Raw genomic sequence first — 24,732 nt, 5'->3', positions numbered from 1 at the left:
TACTTTGGCTGTTGTGAATAATGCTGCAGGGAACACAGGACTAAGATATCTCTTTGAGATAATGATTTCATTTCCTTTGGTTATATACCAGAAGTGGGATTGCTGGATCATAAGGTAGTTCTATTTTCAATTTCTTGAGGAGACTTCATACTATTTCCATAGTGGCTATACCAATCTACATTACCACCAATAGTGAGCAAGAGTTCCCTTTTCTCCACATCCTTGCTAACATTTGTTATTTCTTAGCTTTTTGATAACAGCCATTCTAACAAACATGAGATGATACCTCATTGTGGTTTTAATTTACATTTCCCTGATGATTAGTGAAGTTAAGCACCTTCACTTTTCATGTACCTATTGGTCATTTGTATGTCTTTTTTTGGAAAAAAATGTCTATTCAGTTACTTTGCCCACTTTTTAATTGGGTTGTTTGATGTACTTTTATATTTTAGATATTAACCCCTTTCTGGACATATGGTTTGCAAATATTTTCTCCCATCCCATAGGTCACCTTTACATCTTGTTGACAGTTTCCTTTGTTGTACAGAAGCTTTTTAGTTAGGAATTCCCACTTGCTTATTTTAGCTTTTGTTGCCTTTGCAAGGTATCATATTCAAAAAATCATTGTCAAGACCAATGTCAAGGAGCTGAACCCTGTGTTTTCTTCTAGGAGTTTTATGGTTTCAGATCCTATGTTCAATTTTTAAATATATTTTGAGTCGATTTTTTGTGTGTGGTTTAAGATAGGGGTCTAATTTCATTCATTTGCATGTGGCTGTCCAGTTTTCCCAACACCATTTATTAGACTATCCTTTCCCCATTGTGTATTCTTGGCATCTTTGTCAAAAATTAATTGACCATTTATATATGGGTTTATATATGGACTCTTTATTTTGTTTCATTGATCTATATATCTGTCTTTATGTCAATACCATATTATTTTGATTACTATAGCTTTGTAATATAGTTTATAAACAGGAAATTTGATGCCTCCAACTTCTTTTTTCCCAAGATTGTTTTGGCTATTCAAGGTCTTTTGTGGTCCCACACAAATTTTAGGATTTTTTTTGTTCTATTTTGTGAAAAATTCCATTCAAATTTTGATAGGGATTATGCTGAATCTGTAGATTGCTTTGGGTAGTATGGACATTTCAACAATATTAATTCTTCCAATCCATGTGCATGGAACATCTTTTCATTTATTTGCCTCTCTTTCAATTTCCTTTATCAACGTCTTACAGTTTCTAGTGAATAAATCTTTCACTTCCTTCGTTAAATTTATTCCTAAATATTTTATTCTTTTTGATACTATTATAAATGGGATTGTTTTCTTAATTTATCTTTCTGATAGTTTGCTATTAGTGTATAGAAATACAACTGGTTTTTGAATATTGATTTTTGTATCTTGCAACTTTACAGAATTTTTTTTTATTGAAGTACAGTTGATGTACAATATTACATAAGTTGCAGGTGTACAATATAGTGATTCACAATTTTTAAAGGTTATACTCCATTTATAATTATTATAAAATATTGGCTATATTCTCTATGTTGTACAATATATTCTTGTAGTTTATTTTATACATAATAGTTTGTGCCTCTTAGTTCCATACCCTTATATTGCCCCTTTCCCCTTCCCTCTCTCCACTTGTAACCACTAGTTTGTTCTCTGTATCTGTGAGATTGTTTCTTTATTGTTATATTCACTAGTTTGTTGTATTTTTTAGATTCCACATAAGTGATATCATACAGTGTTTGTCTTTCTCTGTCTGATTTATTTCACTTAACATGATACCCTCTAAGTCCATCCATATTGTTGTACATGGTAAAATTTCATTCTTTTTTATGGCTGAGTAGTACTCCATTGCATATATACCACATATTCTTTATCCATTCACCTGTTGATGGACACTTAGTTTGCTTCCATATCTTGGCTGTTGTAATAATGCTGCAACGAACATTGGGGTGATTTTATCTTTCCAAATTGGTATTTTTGTTTTTCTTCAGATATATACCCAGGCATGAATTTGCTGGGTCATATGGTAGTTCTATTTTTAGTTTTTTGAGAAACCTCCATACTGTTTTCCACAGTGGCTGCACCAATTTACATTCCCACCAATAGTGTATGAGGGTTCCTTTTTTTCTCTACATCCTCTCCAGCGTTTGTTATTTGTGTCCTTTTTGATGATAGTCATTCTGACAGGTATGAGGTGATATCTCACTGTGATTTTTGACTTGCATTTCACTGATGTAGGGATGCTGAGCATCTTGTCATGTTCCTGTTGACCATCTGTATATCTCCTTTGGAAAAATGTCTATTCAGTTCTTCTGGCTACTTTTTAAACAGGTTATTTTTGGGATATTGACTTGTATGAGCTGTTTACATATGTTGGATATTAATCCCTTACCAGTCATACCATTTGCAAATATTTTCTTCCATTCAGTAGGTTGTCTTTTTGTTTTGTCTGTGGTTTTCTTTGCTGTGCAAAAGCTTTTAAGTTTAATTTAGGTTCTACATATTTATTTTTACTTTTACTTCCTTTTTTTTTACAAGACAGAAAAAAAATTGCTACAATTTATGTCAGAAGTGTTCTGCTTATGTTTCCCTCTAGGAGTTTTACCGTTTTCCACTCTTCCATTTAGGTCTTTTATCCATTTTGAGTTTATTTTTATATATGGTGTTAGGGAATGTTCTAATTTCATTCTTTTACATGTAGCCGTCCTGTTTTCCCAGCACCACTTATTGAAGAGACTGTCTTTTCTCCATTGTATATTCTTGCCTCCTTTTTTTTTTTTTGTGGTACATGGGCCTCTCACTGTTGTGGCCTCTCCTGTTGTGGAGCACAGGCTCTGGACATGCAGTCTCAGCGGCCATGGCTCATGGGCCCAGCCGCTCCACAGCATGTGGGATCTTCCCGGACCAGGGCACGAACCCATGTCCCCTGCATCGGCAGGCAGACTCTCAACCACTGTGCCACCAGGGAAGCCCCTTGCCTCCTTTTTCATAGATTAATTGAACATAAATGTGTGGGTTTATCTCTGGGCTCTCTATTCTGTGCCATTGATCTATACGTCTGTTTTTGTGCCAGTACCATACTGTTTTGATTATTGTAGCTTTGTAGTAAAATCTAAAGTCAGGGAGCATGATTCCTCCAGCTCTGGTCTTCTTTCTCAACATTGTTTGACTATTTGGGGTCTTTTGTAACTTTACTAAATTTGTTTTTTAGTTGCAACAAATTTTTGGTGGAGTATTTAGGGTTTTCTACATATAAATATCATGATATCTGCAAATAGGAAAAAATATTGTTTCTTCTTTTCTGATTTGGATGTGTTTTATTTCTTTTTCTTGATTGATTGCTCTGGCTATGACTTTCAGTGCTATGTTGAATAAAAGGGGTGAGAGTGGGCGTCCTTGTCTTATTTCTGATCTTAGAGGAAAAACTGTCAGCTTTTCACCATTGAGTATGATGTTAGCTGAGGGCTTTTCAAATACAGGCTTTATTATGTTCAGGTACATTCACTCTATACCCATACTGTTCAGAATTTTTATCATAATTTTGTCAAATTCTTTTTTTGAATCAATTGAGATATTTCTTCATTTTGTTAATGTGATGTATCACATTTATTTACTTATTTGTGGACATTGAACCATCCTTGCATCTTTAGAATTAATCCACTTGATCATGGTATATGAATTTGTGCCAAGACCTATCAGTGTCCCAAAGCGGAGGATCACATTCAGCACCTAGATATAGGCTGCTTGGAAGCTGGACCCTCAAGCAGCATCTGGCACCTTCCAAGGAGAAACTGGGAGATGAGGGTTTTTGCATGTTCCCTCTGTACTGGGCCTGTGTATATAGCTGGGGGGGAAGGGTGAAACGAATGCTCCTGTAGCCATTAAGAACTGCTTCTTTGTTTGCTACAGTCATGTGGGACTCATGAAAGCAAGCACCACTGGCTATCAGAGCCATGTGATCTTGGGATCTGTCCCTCAGGCAGCAGTTCATATACTGGAATGCAAACATGTGTACGAACTCCTTTTAGGGATATACTGGTAACTGGGAGCAGGCTAACGTGAGACAGCGGGTAAGATGTCCACTGGTTTACCCAGTCTCTATGAAGGATCATAGCCAGCCCCTAAATATGTGCTAAACTAGAAGCCTGACCCTCAGGCAGCAGATTTTAAAGTATGTGGCTGGACCTCTTTCAGGGAAAGACTGGGACATGTGTATTTTTGGCTGTTCTCTCTGTGTTGAGCCCTGAGGGGATAGTTGTAGCAAGTGCTTTTGTACCTTTTAACAATTGCAGCATTATTTGCTATAGTCTTATAGCTCTCATGGCTTTCAGAGCTAGATGTTTTGAGGACCTGTACCATGGGTAGGAGTCTTAAATGTTGGGGTACTAAATGTGGGCTGCAAGCCCCTCACTCCTCAGGGAAAAGCTGAGAGTCGGGAGTTCCTTCCTGATTGTATGGCACTGTGTGGAGCTATGGGGTTTATGGTGAGAATGTGTCTCAGCGTTTCCTGTGCCTTCCAATGTATTTTCTCATTTGCTCAATGTGTAGGAGTCACTCAGCTAGTTTCAGAATTTCTTTCAGAAACAACTGCTCCTTGTGTAGCTGTATAGTTGATGTGTTCATAGGATGAGGGGAGTTCAGGAACCTCTATGTCATCATCTTGGTTGACCCCTCTTCACAATTTCTTATATCCTTTTCCCTCAGGGAAAGAAAAGAAATCATTAGGTCAGTGGGAATTATAACTACAAAGGGAACTTGATTAAAAATTTCTTTGAATCATATATAATCACCAATATTATATATATAATATAATCACCAAAATTACTAATCACCTTCTTGCAAAACAGAATAAAACAAAGTGAAATAAAATATGGATTTCATTAACTGTTAAAATAAAATATTAACTTAGATATAAAATCCAGTGCAACATATTATCTAAGAAACATCCAAATAAAATCAATAATCTCAATTATATCCTTGGTTATATGTACAAAAATGAACGTCTTCCTTAATGAGGGTTCTTGTATGCTATGTAGATAACAAGGAAAGGTGATTGTTATAGATATTGGCTATATTAATCAAAGTTATTAATCTTAAAGTTTATCTACATCTATTGAACAATAGGGATTATCTTTTAGTAACTTAAAGTACCACAAAGTCTTTTTAAGTTATTTCATTTGTTTGCTTCAATAACCTCCCAAGAAATACAGAGGGCATATGTAGTGAAGTCAACTTGATAATAATGTACTTCCATTTTCCTTTTCATTATGGAAAGATTTAATTGAACTATATTAACCTCTGTGTTTATGTTCTTATAGGAAACTCTGTTTTGATGCCTTACACATTTTCTTTCTCCTGCATCTTTACTCAACTGGCAGTGAGCCAATCCTTTTGAAAATACACATTCACACATATAATCAATGCAAATATTTTTTTAAAATGAGGATATTAATAATCAAGGTTATGGATGTTTAAAATGCTTTCTATAGTTACTGAAATCCAAAGTTAATTTATGCTTTTGAAATAAATTCACTAAGATTACCACCATTCAAATATTTGAAGAATATTATCTATTCACTTTCAGATAAACTTGTTTCTGAGGCATATCACTTTCTTTTGTGGTAGCCTCACAAAAAGGCAAACTCTCTTTTGTATGTCTCTAATGCTACGTGCAGCTGAACTTGTGGCAGTTACATCAGTTGCTCAGTGTCCTGGACTGGTCTTTCACTGAAGTGTACTTTGGAAGAAGCTTATCAACATGGTTTCAGAAGGGGGTTAAGTTATCGTGTTGTTTCAGTCCCTTCGCTCTTGAAGGTGGGAAATTTATGACAGAAACCAGTCTAAATTAAAGTCATTACATTTTCAGTTTACTAGTCTTGCCAAATCCTTTCTACTTGCTGAGTTCTCACACCAAGGAATTCTTCTGAGTGATGAATAAAACTTTTATTTGTCTTCCCCATAACTTCCCTCCAAATATCCCTCTAATTATCTCATTTCCTTCCCCAGTGAACAATCCGTTCATAATAAGTGTTAACAGTTTTATTTTGGAAAGATTCATTTATGTTTTGTTTATACATGAGTATTGCACAAAAACATTGGGAAGTGATTTCCTATGTATTTATCATGAGAGATGGTAATCAAAGTGTTTTAGGGTTTTGGATATTTGCTTCTGATGTCATAAATGTTCTCCTGGATATTGTATTTTCAGGACAGTTTATGCTTTTATCTTAATGTAAAAGACAGTGCAGCTTAAGTTCATGATTTACCACCACAAACATTTTTGGATTAGATGAAAAATGGAATAATATACTGATTTTTGAACAATTTGTGGTACTTAAATCCAGTAAAGCAAAGTGATTGTATTAATACAGGGGATATATGCATGTATTCCAAATAACTCAGTGTGACATACATTTTTATAGGAAATCCAGACGACTGTCTCACACAAAGTGGCACCCCATTTTAGGTGCTTCTTAAGACATTACATATATCAGTACATTAAATGTGAATGTCTTTATTCTCAGAGAAATTTCATATGAGTTCATGTAATTGTGTTATATATCTTTGATCTAGATGATAATTATATTAAACAGCAGTCATATTAAAGGACAAGATATGTAGGTTTTAGATTATGTAGAAATACTGAATAATTTTGATTGAATAATCCAGGTCAGAGCTCAATTATGTCAACTAATAATTATCTCAAATAAAATAATCAGATTATTGAAAAGTTTTGCAGTCTTTTTTTTTTTTTTTTTTTTTTTTTTTTCGGTACGCGGGCTCTAACTGTTGTGGCCTCTCTCGTTGCGGAGCACAGGCTCCGGACGCACAGGCTCAGTGGCCATGGCTCACAGGCCCAGCCTCTCCGCGGCATGTGGCATTTTCCCGGACAGGGGCACGAACCCGTGTCCCCTGCATCGGCAGGCGGACTCTCAACCACTGCGCCACCAGGGAAGCACCTGCAGTCTTTTAATTGGAATTAAATTGAAAACTAGAGGGAATTTTATTGTACTCTAGTTATTGTATCTGAATATACAATATGAATTGAATAACCTAATTGTCATAAAATATTAATATCTGTTTTATGTAAAGTTTGCTTTCTTCAATTAAGATCTTATTTTAAATATGTTTTCCTAACTTCTCCAAAGCAAATCACTTCAACTATTTATATTAAATATATTTGAGTCAGGAAATACTTTTGGAAGAAAAAGCGTGTGTCATTATTATAATAGAATTCTGCTAGTATGGAGCTGGTATTTATTCAGTCTCTACTGATACCATTTCTAGTAGAATCACTTGAAATGCTATGCCAATTGCTAACAAAGACTTACTGATAAAAACTAATAAAGACCTCAGTTTGACTTCTTCTACTCTTCCAAAAAAGCTATTGAAGGCCATCCAAAAGGTATTGTACAATGAATTCTTCAATCAGCCAGCATTCCTTGTCTCCTCATGTTTCCTGGCCTCTGAAAAATAGTGCTTGTATTTAAAGTATTCACAGAGTTGAAATTTCTATTTGTGTTCTATTTACATAAACTACAAGCTGCCCCCCCAATTTTTAGTGATCAAATAGTTAATTCATCGTTGAAAAATTGTTTCTGCAAGTTCAGCAATAAACACAAGATACAAGACTCTAAAATATGTTAATTTAAACATGTTTAGCTGTATAATTTGTCTCTGAAATTCTCTCGAACTTAATAATACAGATAAAAAGGTAGAAACAGTTTAAAATCAGGCCTTAAGAGGATTAAAATATGATTGTAGTCCTCACTAAATGGCTGAGTTAAAATACTGATAGTATTTTGAGAGCTGAACAAATAAGAGATGAATGTAGTTGACATTAAAAAGTCTCTGCTGAATAGGTCTCATCATTGGTTTCATCTAAATAAGCTAAGTGTTTCAAACTCCGTTATGTTTTCTGTAACTTTATTTTCTTCTCCCTCCCCTCTTGAACAATATAATGTATCTGCCAGATAAGAAATTACCATCAGGTAGGAAAAGAAAAATGTGTATTTGATCTATCAATCAATTAATGTCCAGACAGTTTCCTAGGGAAATATATATTTAAATAAAGCCTTCAAAATTTGGAGATGTAAATCCAGTACAGTAATAATATTAGGGATGATACTATTGATCCTGATACTGATAAAGAAACTCAAGGGTGAACTGAGAGGACATTAAGAGAAGATTAGAACATCAAATATTGTGAAGAAAGAGACAAAAGTCACAATTTTATAAACAGAAGAGGTATTGGAGACTTAGGTGGTTTTTTGGAATGGAATTCTAATTTCCCCAGTCCCTAATTGAAATGAGATTTCTAGCTCAGCATTTAAGACAGCATTAGAGAAATCGTCTTGACCAGGCTGATTAATGAAAGACACTTGGACAAGAAATATGTTGTAGCAGTTGATGGGGTAACTCCTGCGCATCTTCTGGTTTCAGGGTATAAAACACTTTGGTGATGTCTTTTCCGACTCACAAAGGCTTGTTTATGTACCACTCCTTTGAGCTGCTCTCAGAGCACACTCTGCCTGCTTTTAGCACAATAAGGGAATTTTGTGCTTACTTGTTGGGCTCCCCACAATCTCTTTTTCATGATCACGTTCTTTTATCTACCACTTAGCACATAGCTGGCATTCAGTAAGTACAAAATCAAAGAAAGGATAAAGAATGAGAGAAGGAAAGAAAAAAAGAAAAAGAAAAAAGAGGAAGGGAAGGAGGAAAGGAGTACATTCAGTAGAAAAGACACTATAGGGAAGGGGAAAGTCATCTTCTAAGGGAGTATTCATGGCGGGAATAAGAGGCCATCTGCCCATCAATCAGACAGGCAATGGCAAGCAGTGTAGGACAGATGTTACAGCCAGAGTATCTTCACATTACCTGCAGTGAGGAACAGTTCAGGAATTTGAAATCCAGGGAAGAGAACATGGACTTAGAGTTGGAGCTGAAAAACAAAACCAAATCCCAGTATTCTCTGTAATCTCTGTGATAGAATAATTTTCTTGCAAAGTGTATGTACATTTTTATTCAATGCCTGTGTTTATTGTTTTGTAAAGATATATTCATACTTGAATGAAGAGGCTAAGTAAGAAACCCACTTTCCAATGTGTTAAGAGAAAGATATCTCTTGAGGGAGTCATCATAAAATATAGAGAAGTAGGCCAAATTAGTTAAGTTTATTGGTAATGATTCCAAATCATTTCAACAAAAGTGAGTCACCTGGTAAATATTTTTCATGTCAGAAAAATTGTATGCAAATCAATTCACTGTTACTCTTACCCAGTTATTAACAAAAATATATATATGCCTTATACTTTATATTAGACTTTGGATTATTTACATATTTTATTTTTAATATTTAAATTAAAAAGTTTTTCATCACTCAAGAGGACTGTACCTCAAAATATGCTCTGTTCACTTTGTACTAACTGATTTGTCCATTTGTTGTAATCACTGGCTCATATCCATTGGCATATCTTTCTACATGATTGGTCATATGTCAAGATTACCTTAATGTTTCTGCATAAAATTAGAGAAACAACACAATCATGAATCAAATAATTTTAGAAGTAAATCATTTCATAATTTACATATCTGAGTATAGCCTGATTATTAAACCACATTAAAATCGTTTCTGAGAAAGGCTCTCTGAACTGTGCTGAAGAGAAATGCTCTGCTAATTGTAGTTTCCAAATGATAATGTAAGGCAAAGCCCAGATAGAAAGAATCATGCCACAACATGATTGTAATATACCTCACTCAATTAGGAAGACAAAAAAGAAAACTTGGCATGTATAAGTCAAGTATTTTCTTACTTCGTTTCCCAGAGACAGAATGCTTGATGCCAGGCTTTCCAGTTTAAGAGAACATTCTGACACTTGGCAGTCTCGTTATTAATAGTTGGAACTTTGAAAAGTGTAATGAAAAGAAATACTGTTGACGTCTAATTTATGTCTTCTCTCCACATACAAAAAATATTGAGTTAGTATTCTTTTATAATAAAAAAGAAGACTGAATTTTAATGAGATGTGGCTTAATGGTTGTATGGAATGTCTTTATTTTTAATTCACTTTTGTAATAGTATCTTGGATACAACAAAAAAGAAATGCTCTTTATTAAAATTAAAATCAATAAAGTCTATTTTCAGTTTAACTTTTACCCAGATTGTAAATCATTTCAGCCAGTAATTTTGTATGCTTTTTTGGCACATTTATCATAATTGTAGCTTTGACACATTACACAGTTTAGATAGAAACTTCAGAGGGTAATTTTGCTTGGCAAAATTGAACTAGCTGAACAGATAAATGCTTGGCTACATTTTATGTCCTTAGGATCAAGACCTTATATAACAAAGTAGCATTTAATGGCAGGAAGTAAATTAAAACACCTTTTTTTAAAAAAAAAAATATTTATTTATTTATGGCTGCATTGGGTCTTCATTGCTCCCCGGACTTTCTCTAGTTGTGGCGAGCGGGGGGCTACTCTTCGTTGCGGTGCACGGTCTTCTCATTGCGGTGGCTTCTCTTGTTGCGGAGCACGGGCTCTAGGCTCAGGGGCTTCAGTACTTGTGGCTCATGGGCTCTAGAGCACAGGCTCAATAGTTCCACCACACAGACTTAGTTGCTCTGCGGCATGTGGGATCTTCCCAGACCAGGCTGGAACCCGTGTCCCCTGCATACACAGACGGATTCTTAACCACTGTGCCATCAGGCAAGTCCCCCATGAGTTTTTTTTTGTTTTAACATATTTATTGGAATGTAATTGCTTTACAATGCTGTGTTAGTTTCTGCTGCATAACAAAGTGAGTCAGCTCTACATATACATATATCCCAATATCCCCTCCCTCTCGTGTCTCCCTCCAACTCTCCCTATCACACCCCTCTAGCTGGTCACAGTGCACAGAGCTGATCTCCCTGTGCTATGCAGCTACTTCCCACTAGCTATCTATTTTACATTTGGTACTGTATACATGTTCATGTCACTCTCTCACTTCGTCCCAGCTTCCCCTTCCCCCTCCCCATGTCCTCAAGTCCATTCTCTACATCTGCATCTTTATTCCTGTCTTGCCCCTAGGTTCTTCAGAAACTTTTTTTTTTTTTAGATTCCATATATATGTGTTAGCGTACGGTATTTGTTTTTCTCTTTCTGACTTACTTCACTCTGTGTGACACTCTATAGGTCCATCCACCTCACTACAAATAACTCAATTTCATTCTTTTTATGGCTGAGTAATATTCCATTGTATATATGTGCCACATCTTCTTTATCCATTCATCTGTCGATGGACACTTAGGTTGCTTCCATGTCCTGGTTATCGTAAATAGTGCTGCAATGAAAATTGTGGTACATGACTCTTTTTGAATTATGGTTTTCTCAGGGTTATGCTGGGTCATATGGTAGTTCTATTTTTAGTTTTTTAAGGAACCTCCATACTATTCTCCATAGTGACTGTATCAATTTACATTCCCACCAACAGTGCAAGAGGGTTCCCTTTCTCCATACCCTCTCCAGCATTTATTCTTCATAGACTGTGTGATGATGGCCATTCTGACTGGTGTGAGGTGATATCTCATGGTAGTTTTCATTTCCATTTCTCTAATGACCAGTGATGTTGAGCATCCTTTCATGTGTTTGTTGGCAATCTGTATATCTTCTTTGGAGAAATATCTATTTAGGTCTTCTGCCCACTTTTGGATAGGATTGTTGGTTGTTTTGATATTGAGCTGCATGAGCTGCTTGTATACTTTGGAGATTAATCCTTTGTCAGTTGCTTCATTTGCAAATATTTTCTCCCATACTAAGGGTTATCTTTTCGTCTTGTTTATGGTTTCCTTTGCTGTGCAAAAGCTTTTAAGTTTCATTAGGTCCCATTTGTTTATTTTTATTTCCATTTCTCTAGGAGGTGGGTCAAAAAGGATCTTGCTGTTATTTATGTCATAGTGTTCTGCCTGTGTTTTCCTCTAAGAGTTTGATAGTGTCTGGCCTTCCATTTAGGTCTTTAATCCATTTTGAGTTTATTTTTGTGTAAGGTGTTAGGGAGTGTTCTAATTTCATTCTTTTCCATGTAGCTGTCCAGTTTTCTGAGCACCACTTATTCAAGAAGCTGTCTTTTCTCCAGTGTATATTCTTGCCTCCTTTATCAAAGAAAAGGTGACTATATGTGTGTGGGTTTATCTCTGGGCTTTCTATCCTGTTCCATTGATCTATATTTCTGTTTTTGTGCCAGTACCATAGTGTCTTGATTACTGTAGCTTTGTCGTATAGTCTGAAGTCAGGGAGCCTGACTCCTCCAACTCTGCTTTTCTTTCTCAAGATGGCTTTGGCTATTCAGGGTCTTTTGTATTTCCATACAAATTGTGAAATTTTTTGTTCTAGTTCTGTGAAAAATGCCATTGGTAGTTTGATAGGGATTGCATTGAATCTGTAGATTGCTTTGGGTAGTAGAGTCATTATCACAATGTTGATTCTTCCAGTCCAAGAACATGGTATATTTCTCCATCTGTTTGTATCATCTTTAATTTTTTCATCAGTGTCTTATAGTTTTCTGCATACAGATCTTTTGTCTCGTTAGGTAGGTTTATTCCTAGGTATTTTATTCTTTTTGTTACAGTGGTAAATGGGAGTGTTTCCTTAATTTCTCTTTCAGATTTTTCATCATTAATGTATAGGAATGCAAGAGATTTCTGTGCATTAATTTTGTATGCTGCTACTTTACCAAATTCATTGATTAGCTCTAGTAGTTTTCTGGTAGCATCTTTAGGATTCTGTATGTATAGTATCATGTCATCTGCAAACAGTGACAGTTTTACTTCTTCTTTTCCAATTTGGATTCCTCTTCTTTTTCTTCTCTGATTGCTCTTGCTAAAAATTGCAAAGCTATGTTGAATAAGAGTGGTTAGAGTGGGCAACCTTGTCTTGTTCCTGAACTTAGTGGAAATGGTTTCTGTTTTTCACCATTCATGAACGATGTTGGCTGTGAGTTTGTCATATATGGCCTTTATTATGTTGAGGTAAGTTCCGTCTATGTCCACTTTCTGGAGGGTTTTTATCATAAATGGATGTTGAATTTTGTTGAAAGCTTTTTCTGCATCTATTGAGATGATCATATGGTTTTTCTCCTTCAATTTGTTAATATGGTTAATCACATTGATTGATTTGTGTATACTGAAGAATCCTTGCATTCCTGGGATAAACCCCACTTGATCATGGTGTATGATCCATTTAATGGCTGTTGGATTCTGTTTGCTAGTATTTTGTTGAGAATTTTTGCATCTATGTTCATCAGTGATATTGGCCTGTAATTTTCTTTCTTTGTGACATCTTTGTCTGGTTTTGGTATCAGGGTGATGGTGGCCTCGTAGATTGAGTTTGGGAGTGTTCCTCCCTCTGCTATATTTTGGAAGAGTTTGAGAGTGATAGGTGTTAGCTCTTCTCTAAATGTTGGATAGAATTCGCCTGTGAAGCCATCTAGTCCTCAGCTTTTGTTTGTTGGAAAATTTTTAATCACAGTTTCAATTTCAGTGCTTGTGATTGGTCTGTTTATATTTTCTATTTCTTCCTGGTTCAGTCTCGGAAGGTTGTGCTTTTCTAAGAATTTGTCCATTTCTTCCAGGATGTCCATTTTTTTGGCATATAGTTGCTTGTAGTAATCTCTCATGACCCTTTGTATTTCTGAAGTGTCAGTTGTTACTTCTCCTTTTTCATTTCTAATTCTATTGATTTGAGTCTTTTCCCTTTTTTCTTGATGAGTCTGGCTAATGGTTTATCAATTTTGTTTATCTTCTCAAAGAACCAGCTTTTAGTTTTATTGATCTTTGCTCTCGTTTCCTTCATTTCTTTTTCATTTATTTCTGATCTGATCTTTATGATTTCTCTCTTTCTACTAACCTTGAGTTTTTTTTGTTCTTTTTTCTCTAATTGCTTTAGGTGTATGGTTAGGTTGTTTATTGAGATTTTTCTTGTTTCTTGAGGTAGGACTGTATTGCTATAAACTTCCCTCTTAGAACTGCTTTTGGTGCATCCCATAGGTTTTTGGTCATCATTGTCATTTGTTTCTAGGTATTTTTTGATTTCCTCTTTTATTTCTTCAGTGTTCTTTTGGTTATTTCATAGTGTATTGTTTAGCCTCCATGTGTTTGTATTTTTTACAGTTTTTTTTTTTTTCTGTAATTGATATCTGGTCTCAGAGTGCTGTGGTTGGAAAAGATACTTGATATTATTTCAATTTTTTAAAATTTACCAAGGCTTGATTTGTGAACCAAGATATGATCTATCCTGGAGAATATTCCATGAGCACTTGAGAAGAAAGTGTATTCTGTTTTTTTTGTATAGAATGTCCTATAAATATCAAATACATCCATCTTGTTTAATGTATCATTTAAAGCTTGTGTTTCCTTATTTATTTTCATTTTGGATGATTTGTCAATTGGTGAAAGTGGGGTGTTAAAGTCCCCTACTATTGTTGTGTTACTGACGATTTCCTGTTTTATGGCTGTTAGCATTTGCCTTATGTATTGATGTGCTCCTACATTGGGTGCATAAATATTTACAATTATTATATCTTCTTCTTGGATTGTTCCCTTGATCATTATGTAGTGTCCTTCTTTGTCTCTTGTAATAGTCTTTATTTTAAAGTCTATTTTGTCTGGTATGAGAACTGCTACTCTAGCTTTCTTTTGATTTCCATTTGCATGGAATATCTTTTTCCATGCCCTCACTTTTCAGTCTTTATGTGTCCCTAGGTCTAAAGTGGCTGTCTTGTAGACAGCATATAGATGGGTCTTGTTTTTGTACCCATTCAGCCAGTCTATGTCTTTAGGTTAGAGCATTTAATCCATTTACATTTAAGGTAATTATTGATATGTATGTTCCTGTTACCATTTTCTTAATTGTTTTGGATTTGTTTTTGTAGGTCTTTTCCTTCTCTGGTGTTCCCTGCTAGAGAAGTTCCTTTAGCATTTGTTGTAAAGCTTGTTTGGTGGTGCTGAATTCTCTTAGCTTTTGATTGTCTGTAGAGCTTTTGATTTCTCCATCAAATCTGAATGAGATCCTTGCTGGGTAGAGTAATCTTGGTAGGTTTTTCCCTTTCATCACCTTAAATATGTCCTGCCGCTCCCTTCTGGCTTGCTGAGTTTCTACTGCAAGATCAGCTGTTAATGTTATGGGGATTCCCTTGTGTGTTATTTGTTGCTTTTCCCTTGATGCTTTTAATATTTTTTCTTTGTATTTAATTTTGATAGTTTTTTTAACATGTGTCTTGGTGTGTTTCTCCTTGGATTTATCCTGTATGGGACTCTCTGTGCTTCCTGGACTTGTTTGACTATTTCCTTTTCCATATTAGGGAGATTTTCAACTATAATCTCTTCAAATATTTTCTCAGCCCCTTTCTTTTTCTCTTCTTCTTCTAAGACCCCTATAATTCAAATGTTGGTGCATTTAATGTTATCCCTGAGGTCTCTGAGACTGTCTTCAATTTTTTTTTTTTATTCTGCTCTGTGGCAGTTATTTCCACTATTTTATCTTCCAGGTCACTTATGTGTTCTTATGCCTCAGTTATTCTGCTACTGATTCCTTCTAGATAATTTTTAATTTCATTTATTGTGTTGTTCATCACTGTTTGTTTGCTGTTTAGTTCTAGTTCCTTGTTAAACGTTTCTTGTGTTTTCTCCATTCTGGTTCAAGATTTTGGATCAGCTTTACTGTCATTACTCTGAATTCTTTTTCAGGTTGACTGCCTATTTCCTCTTCATTTGTTTGGTCTGGCGAGTTTTTACCTTGCTCCTTCATCTGCTGTGTATTTCTCTGTCTTCTCCTTTTGCTTAACTTACTGTGTTTGGGGTCTCCTTTTCACAGGCTGCAGGTTCATAGTTCCCATTGTTTTTGGTGTCTGCCCCCAGTGAGTAAGGTTGGTTCAGTGGTTTGTGTATGCTTCCTGATGGAGGGGACTGGTGCCTGTGTTCTGGTGGATAAGGATGGATCTTGTCTTTCTGGTGGGCAGGACCATGTCTGGTGGGGTTTTTTTGGGTGTCTTTGAACTTTTTATGATTTTAGGCAGCTTCTCTGCTAATGGGTGGGGTTATGTTCTTGTCTTGCTCTTTGTTTGGCATGGGGTGTCCATACTGGCACTTGCTGGTCGTTAAGTGGAGCTGCAGCTTAACTTTGAGACGGAGATCTCTGAGAGAGCTCTCGTCAATTGATATTATTTGGGGCCAGGAGGTCCCTGGTGGACCAACATCCTGAACTTGGCTCTCCCACCTCAGAGGCTCAGGCCTGACACCCGGCTGGAGCACCAAGACCCTGTCAGCCACACTGCTTATCACAACTCCACAGCTGAAGGCAAAGGGTTTCTCTCAGCTCCAGGTCACAGTGCTCCAGGGAAGTGTACAGATTGGCTTGCCTCCCACAGACATCCAGAGCGGCCCGGATGAAGCCACAGAGCATCTCATGTCTCATTCTCTGATCCTGCTTGCTCTATCGATTTTGGAACTGTTGCCCCAGTTTTAATCATGAGGGTTTAGAGCTCTGTAACAGATGCTGTTAGAGTTCAGCCTGTTATCCCATGGATCCCTTCAGCATTTTTGTCAAAATGCCTTTTTAATGGAACTAAAATAATCATGCTTAATTTCACCTCTGACAAGCAGATCTTAAAATGGAAGCTTAAATATTTTGTTTAAGGTATGGAAGACATTTTTTCCCATGAGAATAATTTAGGCAAACAGAATAAAACATGAATTTACATTTATAAATAGTTTTTATGATATTATATCTTTAATAATTAGCTGGGAATTTATAAAAATATATTTACAAATTTTCTCTTAAACTGTGTTGAATCACAATGTACTAGCAAACCTGTTATGCAATTAGATAGTTTCACAATAGATAAAAAGTTGACACTATTTCCATTGACTATAAATTACTTTGAAGTTTATAAAATTAAATACTTCCAAATAACTCTAATCTTTCTATTTCCTATTCAGAATTTGGCAAACACAGAATTCTTTAGCTAGTATTTGCTTTAAGTCTTATAAGAAGGCATTTGATATAGAGCATATTAACATTATAAAAAAATTCGGTAAAAGAAAATGCATGTGTTGAGAGCTGTTGAAAAATATAACTAAAATTTTATATTAATCTCATCTAATTTAGGTAATAAGTTGGCAAACAAAGGTTTTGCTTACTAAGTTGATAATTTTGACAGCTCTGATTATTTGAATAAGTTAAGTAATGAATTTTATCACAGAACTTATTAGTAGATTAATAGTTGTAGCAATAATAAAAGCCTATATTTTATAATATCTTTGATTTCAAGACAAGAATAGATTAGATAAATATAGTATGTATATATCCAAAGAAATATAAAATAGTTCTGAATTAACAAAATAGAGGGGAGACCCTACATATTTTATTGTAGATTTTGACAACTTTGTGTTTATTTTAGCTATATTGCATTTATGAATGAAAATATTCTGATTCATTTTATCAAATGAGTAACACATGACCTAATGTGAAGAGTTTACATTGCAGATAGTGATTTTTTTCCTGGTTTCAGTGAAGTATTTTATACAAAAATTTTTCACAATCATAGATCATTCCAGTATGTGACAAAGAATATAATGAGATTGATTCATTTGTCTTGTTCCCAAAAATGATGTAAATTACCAGTAAATTGGTCACTTTGAAGGAACTGCTGATCATAAAAATGACCAGGACGAAAACCCTGCCCTATGGTTTTATTCCCATTGTATATGTAAGTACAATCATCATTGCAGCTAAGAAATGCAAGAAAAAGAAAAAGACTAAATTTTAAAAGTACAGCTGCAAGTTATTAACTCCTGATTTATTGAAGCTATACAACTAAATGCCTAGGACAGTAACAGGCATATAACAGGTATTACAAAACATCTACTGAATAAAATGACTATCTGACCTTATTGAATATCCAGTGTAATGGGGAACTCATCACACTTGCAAGTAAGTTTCTATACACTTAGTTATAGCTAATGAGTCCTTGGGCAGAATTATTGTTGAAATAGTCTGAGACCTCAACAGACGACCAGTTAGAAATGGAGAAAGTTTGGAATTGGGAGGTACTAAACCTTGGGGAACTGACGTTGCTATAAAGAAGAATGGTATTCAAAATAGGCAAAAATACAAATCACAGTGTGTCTAAAGATATACACTGAATATGTACTGATTTAGGAAGTTGTCAGTATTTGAGAAAACTTTTTCTTAGGTTTCAATTTTTTATTGATATATAATTTAAATGACAGTAATACCACATATCTTAGGTGTAATGAATTTTGATGAATACATATATACCCAAGTATTGAGTGCCTCAATCAAGATAGAGTTCCCTCCTGCTGGTTTCCAGTCAGGTCTTCCTAATCCTAGCACTGAGCCTACCATAGTTTCTTTCACCACAGAAGGGTCTTCCTTGTCCTTGAACAGTATCTACATACAATTACAGAGTATATACTCTTTTGAGTCTGTTTTATTTTCATTCAAAATTATGTTCATGTGATTTACCCATTTTGTTGCATGTATCAGCAGTTCAGTTATCTTTATTGCTCAGTTGTGTTCCACTCTATGACTATGTCACAATTTGTCCATTTCCCAGCTGATGAATATTTGGGATGCTTTCAGTTTTTATTTATTACAAAAGAGGTTGTTATGAGCATTCTATATAAGTCTTTTTCAAATTTTTATTTATTTCTAGAAGTAGAATTGCTAGGATTTATTTTTAGCTTTTCAAGAAACTAGACAACTCTTTTCTAAAGCAGTTGCACCATTTTGTACTCCCAGTTATCAATCTCTGAGGGTTCTAATTGTTCCATACCGTTACAAACACTTTTTTAAAAATTGAGATATAATTGACGTATAACATTATATTGGTTTCAGGTATATAATATAATGATTTGATATCTGTATATGTTGTGAAATGAGCATCACAATAAGTCTAGTTAACATCCATCACCAAGCATAGTTAAAATGTTTTTTTCTTGTGATGAGAACTTTTAAGTTCTATTCTTAGCAACATTCAAAGATACAATGGAGTATTTTTTTATTTTATTTTATTTTATTTATTTTTATTTTTGCCTGAATTGGGTCTTTGTTGCTGCACACGGGGTTTCTCTAGTTGTGGCGAGCAGGGGCTACTCTTGGTTGCAGTGTGCGGGCTTCTCACGGTGGTGGCTTCTCTTGTTGTGGAGCACGGGCCCTAGGTGCGCGGGTTTCAGTAGTTGTGGCACGCGGGCTCAGTAGTTGTGGGTCGCGGGCTGTAGAGTGCAGGCTCAGTAGTTGTGGCGCACAGGGCTTAGTTGCTCCGTGGCATGTGGGATCTTCCTGGACCAGGGCTCGAACCCATGTCCCCTGCATTAGCAGGCAGATTCTTAACCACTGCACCACCAGGGAAGCCCTGCAATAGAGTATTATTAATTATAGTCAATATGCTGTACATTACATCCCTAAAACACGTTTAATCTTAGCCATTCTAAAGGTGGGAAATGGTATCTCATGGCAATTTTAATTAGAATTTCCCTGAGAACTAATAAAATTGAGCACTTTTTCTTGTGCTTATTGGCTACTTGCATATTTGTCTTGTTGTTTAAAGCTCTGCTCATTTTTTAATTGGGTTATTTGTCTTTTTAGTATTGAGTTATAGGAGTTCTTTCTATATTATTTATATGTTATATATATTCTTATATTATACCCTTCCATATTCTTTATATATACTAGATATGTCTTTTATTAGATACATATATACTATAATATTTTCTCCCATTTTTTGGCTTACCTTTTCATTTATGTTAACTATTTCTTTTGATAACAAAATTTTTAAGTTGATGAACTATAATTTATAAATATTTTCTTGTATGGTTTTTGCCTTCTGTGTCTTACCTGAGAAATCGTTGCTTACCCAAAGTTCTTGAAAAATTTCTCATGTATTTTGTCTATAAGACATATAGTTTTAGCTTTATATTTATATCTATGATCCTTCTTGAATAAAATATGTATGTGAGTGAAGTGCAAGGAGAATCAAAGTTTTGGGGTTTGTTTTTGTTTTTTCCATATGGATATCCACTTGGTCAGGAACTTTTCTCTCCCCCATTGAATTATATTGTTACCTTTGTTCAAAACTGACTGTTGAAGCAGTGGTGTAAAGGTGACGGGACACCTGGATTCCTCAGTTTCCTTCTTTTTCCATTCCTGGGCTGGAGGAAATACCTGAACATATGGAACCCCAATGCCGGGCAGCCAGGGCCATATCCATACTCCCCTAATGTCAGGTACCCTGGAGGTTGCAATCCTGCCCATCTACCACCTGCCCCCCCTACCTTTCCTCCAGACCCCTTTCCCACTCCCCCAGGAGCACCCCAGGGGAATCCAGCCTTTCCCCCTGGTGGGCCCTGTCATTCTGTGCCACAACAAGGGTATCAGGATGCCAACCCTCAGGTCCCTACCCCCCTCAATACCCACCACCTGCCCCTGGCATGTGTCCCGTGAATCCGTTGACTCCTGGCAAGGTAGGACCAGGAATGGTGATTGACAAGAAGATGCAAAAGAAAATTTAAAAAGCTCATAAAAAGAAGCAGAAACACCACAAACACGGCAAGCTTTCCTCCTCCTGCTTTTCCTCTTCCAGCAGTGACTCTGACTGAATACAGGGCCTAAACCCTTCCCTCAAGTCTCTCCAGTTCTGCTCTCCCATCAAGTTTCAGATGCCATCTTGTACTGGGGGAAATTAGCCCTTGTGTCCCTCCCCCCCGCCATCCCTGCAATCTAAGCCTCTCTCTGCTGTTCAACCCTAACTGGCTAGGGAAAATGGGAGAAGAATTGCCATGGGCTAGCAAAGGCCGCCTTCCCATTGCTTAGATAAAACTTTTAGCTGGTGAATTTTTCAGAACTATATTTTGAAGATGGTGAGATTTGAGCTAAATGCTGAAGACAAGTCTAAGATCTGTAAAATGTGATTTTTTACTTTCTTTTGTAATACTCATGATTGGGGAGATGCTGTGGAAATTTAATTATGGAAAGAAAAAAACGACCTGTACCTTTCTTGTAATTGTGGCATGCTTGGGTGATTTAGTGGCAAATAAACATTTCCCAGCAGGCCTTTTATTGATTGCACTCACTGCAAGGCTGCTGGGAAGTGGAGTCCATTTGGCTGATGAGCTCTGACTGCCATTTTGGAAACTGATCTCTACCTCTTAGCTCAGGATGCTATCTCAGGTCCTGCTCTCACTCTCCAACTCTCAGTCCAAATAAAGCTGTTTCTCCTGGGGAAAAAAACAAAAAACAAAAACTGACTGTTAATACATCTTTATATTTCTAGACTTTCTATTCTGATCACCTTGTGTGTACTTATTTTAATACCATACTGTCCTGACTGCTATAACTTTAAGTCTTGAAATCAGGAAGTGAAGTTCTAACAACTTTGTTCTTCTTCAAGATTGTTTTGTCAATTCTAGAATCTTTGTATTTCCTATAAATTCTAAAGCCAGGCTCTGATTTATATAAAAAATACTAATTGGCTTTTGAAGAGAATTACATAGAACCTATACAGACATTGTGAAGAATTGGTTTCTTAACAATTTGTCTTATAATGCACAAACATTATGTATCTCTTCATTTATTCTGGTCTTCCCTCTTTTCTCATCAATATTTTGTAGTTTATAGTAGAGGGATTTTCATATGTTTTGTTAAGTATTTCCTGTCCTTGAATGCTGTGTTTTAAATTTGATTTCCTAGTTTTCTGTTGCTAATACATAGAAATACAATTAATTTTTGTGTATTAACTTTGTATTCTGTGCTAAGTTCACTGTTCTAGTAGGTTTTCTTTTAAGATTCCTTTGGGAGTTAGTATTGGGGGTTTTCTACATAAACATAATGTCATCTGTGTATAATGACAATTTTACTTCTTTTGTTTTAATCTGAATGGTCTTTTATTTCTTTTCCTTACCTCACACTAGTATTTCCAACTCAGTGTTGAATAGAGGTAGCAAAAGTAAACATATTCACCACATTTCTCAATCTTGAAGTGGAAATGTTCCATTTTTTACCATTAAGTATGTTAACTATAGGTTTTTCATAAATGTCCCTTATGAGATTGAAAATCTTTCTCTTCCTTGTATACTGAGTACATTTATCATGAATGGCAGTTGAATGTTTTTTTAATACGTTTTCTGTATCTATCAAGATGCTCATGTATTTTACTTTTTGTTATGTTAACGTAGTGAGTTTGTTTGATTGATTTTCAAATATTAAACCAACTTTATATTGATGCAACATATCCAACCTGTTCATGATATATTTTTGTGTTTGTATATAAATATTGCTGGATTCAATTTGCTATTTTGTTAAATATTTTTGCATCTATATTCACAAGGAATATGACTCCATAATATTTTTCATGATGTCGTTTTTAGAATTCATTATCAAGTTTGTGTTGATGTTACAGACAAGTTGGAAAATGTTCCCTCCTCCTATCTCTTTCTTATATGTTTAATAATATTTACTGGGGATGGGATATGACCCTGGGATTTTCTTTTATGTTTGAATTCATTTTTCATTAACAGATATAGGGCTATTCAATTAAGTTTTCCTATTTCTTCTTGTGAAAAGAATCTATTCAAAAATTCAGAAATTATACTTTACTGAGAGTTGCCAAAATTGAACTTTGAAAAGTGACAGTGTTAAGCTGACAACTGGCCTATGACTTTCTAGGATTCCATACACTGGTTGGATGTTTGAGAGCTGCAGCTCCTAAGGGGGAGGCAGGAGGCGGGGAAGAGCCAAGCCAGTTGAGATCTCAGACACACAGCTGGATTTCGGGGTAAGATTTCATTTCCGGTGGGGGGACTGAAGCTAACTAAAGAAGCAGAGCAGGAATTTCAGTTACACTGAATGAGCAAACACAATAGAGGTTTAAAAAAAAATTCTGCCTTGAGGATTAATGCAACTGGAACATAGATGGAAGTGACACAAGACCTAAATAAATAATAAATATTTAATGCAAAAGGGATCTAATCTCAAAAGGCTTTAATAAAAGGGGAACCGATCTCAAAAAGTTACATACTGATTCCATTTATATAATGTTCTCAGAATGACAAAATTATAGAGAAAGAGAATGCACAAGTGGTTGCCATGGGTTAAGAGCATGATTAGAAAGGAGGCAGCATGAGAGAGTCGCTTTGTAGGGATGTAATGATGTAATGATGGTTCTTTATGTTGATTATAATGATGGTTATATAAATCTATACATATGGAAAAATATCATAGAGTTACACACAACAGCATAAAATAATGAGTGCATGCAAAATACAGTAAAATTTGAGCAAGGTCTATAGTTTGGTTAATTCTACTATACCAATCAATTTCCTGGTTTTGATAATGCACTATAATTATGTAAGATATCACCATTGAGAGAAGCTGGGTGATGGGTACAAGGAATCTCTCTGTACAATTTTTGCAATTTTATGTGAATTTATAATTATTTCAACATATAAGTTTAAGCAAATTTAAAAATAAATAAAAAAGGGAATTCGTTGGCTCACAAAAGTTAAATATCCATGGTTATACTAGTACCAGAGTTTCAAATTATATTACTAGGACCCACTCTAAGAAAATGTCTTAATTCTGCTCTCTTTCTTGTTGGCTTCTGTCAAAGATTTAATGAAAAGACAGTAGCTTCCCAGACAAGTACATTTTGTGTGTATGTGTGTGATGGGGGTGGGGGAGAGTTAAGGAGGACACAATTATCTTCTTCCAGCAATTCAAACGTAATATTCTGTGTCTAAGTGTTACTGGACAAAATTGGGACATATGATCATCCCTAAGCCAATCACAGTGCCCATACCCAGGGTATGTTGTTGAGTCGACCTCATAAAAAGCACAGCGAATTGAGACTGTGGGAGGGGTACGTCAAAGGTACATCAAGGTATTGTTACCAAAAGACAGAATAGACACTGGGTTCCCTGAAAAACCACTAGTAGGGCATAAAATTACTCAGAGCTCATGTCAGGTGTACCAGACACTTAAAAGAATATGGTAGGCTCACTATTCTAGAATGCACTCGTCATTCAAGCAGAAATCTTAATACTCTTTCTGACTTAAACAACATTGGTTTAGAAACTGGGTGGCATTTGAGAAGACAGAAATTGACATATTAAAATGGAAAATACTTTCCCCTAAGCCTCATTCATTAATCATATATAAAATATGCTTTCGAGAGCTGCATAAAATAAGTCTAATTGTTATTTAATTTAGAGTTCTTTAAGTTAGGCAAATATCATTTTACCCTGAAATCTCTTTTTTACAAAGCTAAACTTCTTTAATATTTATAGGACTCTCTTATATATCATGGTTTTCAAATGTATTTCTCTTAAAGAACTGTGTGTATTATTCTAGATGTGGCCTGACAAGCAAAGAGTAAAGCAAAACTCTTACCTCCCATGTTCTGGACACTGTATCTATGCTATTAGTTAGTTTGGTGGACATCTTCACTATGTCACTGACTCATCATATTTGCAGTCGACCAAAACTCTTCCTTAAATCTTTCCTACATATACTTTTATTTATTTGCACCTTTTCAATATTGAACTTGTAAAGATTTTTAAAAATAATTCATTCTTTTACTTTGATGTTGGAAAAATTTCTATCTTAAATATAACATTCTCAGATTTTCCCCCTGTAGTTTTAACCACCTAGGATTATCTTTC

The 24,732-nt window shown here is 35.3% G+C and overlaps 1 pseudogene; it reads left to right on the top strand.

The window, feature by feature from the left end:
- The first annotated feature begins 17,962 nt into the window (after positions 1 to 17,962).
- LOC116761148 lies at positions 17,963 to 20,673 on the top strand (annotated as a pseudogene).
- Positions 20,674 to 24,732: the final 4,059 nt, after the last annotated feature.

This window comes from Phocoena sinus, chromosome 10 (genome assembly GCF_008692025.1).
Source record: "Phocoena sinus isolate mPhoSin1 chromosome 10, mPhoSin1.pri, whole genome shotgun sequence".
In the NCBI taxonomy this organism is placed as follows: Eukaryota; Metazoa; Chordata; class Mammalia; order Artiodactyla; family Phocoenidae; genus Phocoena; species Phocoena sinus.
The sequence above is the reverse complement of the archived record's forward strand: the minus strand, read 5'-3'. Positions and strand labels throughout refer to the sequence as shown.